The sequence below is a fragment of the Pyxicephalus adspersus genome, chromosome 11 (genome assembly GCF_032062135.1).
Source record: "Pyxicephalus adspersus chromosome 11, UCB_Pads_2.0, whole genome shotgun sequence".
NCBI lineage: Eukaryota > Metazoa > Chordata > Amphibia > Anura > Pyxicephalidae > Pyxicephalus > Pyxicephalus adspersus.
The window spans coordinates 41,055,731-41,060,135 of NC_092868.1; positions in this window are offsets into that span (position 1 = coordinate 41,055,731).

Consider the following 4,405-nt stretch of genomic DNA (forward strand, 5'->3'; position numbering starts at 1 on the left):
TGAGTGCTGATTTTACACAGATCCACAGATGCTGTACAGTGCACCTGTGGGTTACCGTATCTTTTCTGGTGAACTGTGCTGCATCTGTGGATCAGTGTTAAAGCACCTTAATACGGTAACCACTTCAAAATGTGCCATTTTTTATGGCCATATTCATACATGAATATGGTAAGTGGTTTTTTTTCATTAAAAAAAGTATATAAGACCTACCCTGAAAATAGGACCTAGTGTGTTTTTGGAAGCCCAAAAAAATATAAGACAGTGTCTTATTTTCGGGGAAACACGGTATTTAAAACATTTTTGTATGGCATTGCTGCTCTAAAGCTAACGTCTATATCTATCTCCATGTTTTCTAGTATTCAATACAGCAGGGAAGGGTTGACCTCTTCAAAGGAATCAACATTTTCATTTCAGTTATCCGTGGAACAGGTGTGCACACAGGAGGCGTTACCCTCACCTATTATGACAGCTCAAAATGTTAGATTTTCCCCCATGTTCTCTCCTAGGGCTTCATCTATAAAACAGAGAAAGAGACATTCTCTCAAACATTCTCTTGTAGGAATCTTGTAGATCAATGTTTTTAATGGCAGTAACTGATTCTCACCAGGGAATGTTGGATGGAATATCAGATTCCCTGTTTTATAAATAGTGCCCCTAGTGACAATGGTCACCACTTGGGTGGGTGAATTTCCCAAGTGGGGACACAGACAGCAGCAGCAGCAGGTCCAATTGTTACCTACTTTATCTAAATCTAAAATATTATTTTTCCTTTAAAGCCGGCTTAAACTAAAATTTTTACCTTATTTAAAAGGGTAGACAACCCTGTGATGTAAGGTAAAATTACCTTTTTTTTTTTTTTTTGGGGGGGGGGGGGGGGTTGAAACCCTTTAAAAAAAAAAAAAAAAAAAGCCCCGCTTCTTTTGTCTTTATTCTGTCATCAAGACAGAATGGGAGCGCAGAGCCTCCTGGGATACCAACGTCACGCATCTTAGGAGGCTTCTGGCTGCTCTTTCATGTGCAGAGGGGGCTTTTTCTTCAATGGGGGGAAAAATGCTGATCTCATGCATGCACAGTGAGATCTGCACTCTTTTTCCCCACTTACCGCAGGCTACATCATCCGATCCCACACCTGCGCAGTGCAAGATTGAGTGTTGCAGGCAGAAGGCGGAATAAGGGGAAAGAAGATGGTGGCGAAGGGGACGAAGGAGCATTCCAGGATAATGCGGGACCCAATCCAGGAAACCTCTGGAGGTATTGAAGAATCTGCAAAGTAAAAGGGTGAGTTGTTTTTTTTTAGTTTACTTCCGCTTTAACATACATGGAAATGTGCTAACTTCTTATTCTTGAAATCCAGATTTACAAGACTGTCATAATAACTCTTTAACTTGAATTCTCTGAACTGGAACAGGTAAGCCGATAAGGATCTGACTTTGTTTTGACTTTCCTTATCTGCATATGCGTCCCATGTCAGTGACTCAGACACCATAAAATCTGACAACTATCATTTTCAGAAGGGTCAGTTAGGGCAGCCTTCATATCTCAGGAATGGTTTACGTACCTGGTAACTGAACAGGTCTTTTTTCAGGTCTGACTAGCCTGCTGATTCATGATTATATGACTTGTAACTTAGGAGCAATCCGGTTTATAGAAGCATGAACTGAAAACGAAATTTGGCTGGTGCATCAGCTCCATTTACCTGCTACTGTTTTTAAAAACCTTTTTTTATTTTACAGCAACAATAGGAAAATAATTGAAGTCATTAAACACTCAACAAAAGTTTATATGCAACACAACACTGAAATTCTCCATCCAAACAATATAGTGGCTGCAAACAGGGACTCACAAACTGGATAATAATTTGTAACAATCTGGTAAAATACTTCAGAAGCACTAAATAAAAAATGTACTTAACCTAACTATATGTAGGTTTAGCTTCAATATTTATTTAAATCAGAGTTTTCCTAGAATAGAAATGTCCAACCTGCAGGCCAGCAGACCACATTTTTTAACTTGGTATCTGTTTCCTGATTGCAGGCCCAAGATTTGAGCCACTTCATTCCAGAGGGAGCAGTTCTTGAGCGGCAGAAGAAAAAGCGATTGCAAATGACAGACAAATACAGACAGTGACAAGTAGTGGGAAGCAGCACACAGTAAGATTGGGGATTTGGGAGGGTGACCGAGTAGTGAAGGTTTAGGAGACAGGAGAAGACGGGTAGCATGTGGAAGTCCATTCCAGAGAGTGGGGGTAACTCTAGAAAAGCCTTGGACTTTCCACACAATTTACAATGGAGCAAAGAAAAAAAAAATAAAAACCCCTCTAGGGTTTTCCCCAAAACTAAAGAGCTAAATGTGGCAGATGTAACTCCGCTTACCATGAGATAGATAGTAATCTATCAATTTAATCAAATAGAAGTAATAGAGAAATAATACTTAAAATGTGGCTCATTTTTCCACATCGGTATCTCAAACCTTAAAAAGATGGGGAGATACATAAACATATTATGCTCACACATTGTTCTGTATGCCTGGTTTAAGAGCAGCAAGTTCTCATATTACAAATTAGCTAATAGATTATATTTAGCTTCAATCCATTGACTACAGCTATCATTAGAAACACTTTAGCGAAAGTACACACCCAGCTTTCCCACCACTCCCCAACCCAAAATACTCCACCATTTGCCACCCCAGCTACTTAACAAAATATAGAACCTGTGGCTGGTGAAACTGTTTTGGAGGTGGCCAATAAGATGACCCCATGTTCATTGATGTTGGGTCTTTGGATTTTTCTAGCGACTTTTCCTAAAAATCTCCAGGCTTGAGAAACTGCCCATATTCAGGTAAGTAAATAGATGAGAAGTGTGAGAAGGGAGGTCAAGAAGGTAGGGCATAAGGGCTCAATTTACCTATTGCATTGTGGTAATTTTTGTATTACCCCATTGTGTGGTAACACACATAGCATGCATTGTTGTGGTACGGTGCCATTAAATTGGAATGGAACCCCAAAACACTAAGGCAATGCATCTGCATTGTAGCACATGCTAGGGTAATATGATTTTTGGCCACAATATGATGCATTAGCAGCCCAATGATGAACATGTAATAATGCACCTCAAAGAAATTATTGACCCCCATATATTATCTGTGAAACTTTTGGTTTGGACTTTAACCAACCAATTAGTTGGAAGTGTGAAACAGGACAATACTAGAATGTTGACAGGTCTATCACATGATGGACATTATGTTCCTTGTGTAAGACTACTGATGCTAGTTCCAAGTAGCGATCTTTGGCTTTGATCCATGAATTTCCTTTACGTGTGTTACCAACCTCCTGATGAACTTTTGCTTTTTCAAAGAGAAGGAAGTATAAAATCTACAAGGGGCAAACACTTCCTTGTAAAGCAGAGCTTTATCTTTGAGAACATTTTATTACTGCATCAATGTGCTGATTTATGATAATATAGCATTTGAATGTGCATCATAGTTTTACTTTGCTTTCCAGCAGCCCCCATACTGTACATGTATAAATAAAGAAGCTGATTTATAAAAGGAGTTAGGAATCCTTTTCCCAAATATTGTGTATTTCCTTTAATTATCAAATTAAGCAATCTCTGGCTCTGTGTAGGCACACAGTCATATGCAAATACATTTCATATAATTGGACAAATAAAGAGTTACCAAACTAATTGGACCATGCAGTATATCATCTGATGGGACAATCTTCCTTAGAGCTACCATCAACTATGTAGTACTAGGCCCTGTCTGATACTAATTGAATGGATTTTGGGGTGTAGGTTTGCCCCGTTATTTCAGTGTAAATAAATGCGAAGGAGATTGTACAAGTTTAATAAACGTGCAAATATCTTCACATTAAATAACATAATGCGAAAGAAAAATGACAAAAAAAGGACAATTGCTTGCACATGATTGGATGATGGAAGTAAACACAGCTTCTCTTTTAACTTAGTGAACAATCTCAGTAGCCAAAGCACAGTAAAATTATGGATGGGTAGTATTACCCTCAATAAAAAAATCGGCCAGCTTTGTGCCCAGGATTAGTATATTTATGTTTCATCCAGCATAACATAGTTAGATCAGCTACCAATGAATGGTAGATACCGTTGCTATATAACTGGCCATGTGATTACCATACTTCAATATGGAACCTGTTTTGTTAGACACTAATCACATGTAGCAAAACTTTTGCCTCTTCTTTGAAGGACATTTTCCATAAATCCTTCCAATAAACCTCTGCAGGCACTGGCTGCAGCAAACACATAGGTAGCAAATGCAATCTGCATTGGGAAGTCATCTAATGTCTGTAGGCACTTTTAATTTATCAGCAACAGAAAATACTGAGACTGATTTATTCGGCAGAAATCATTTAATTAGCTCTGTAAAAATGAAT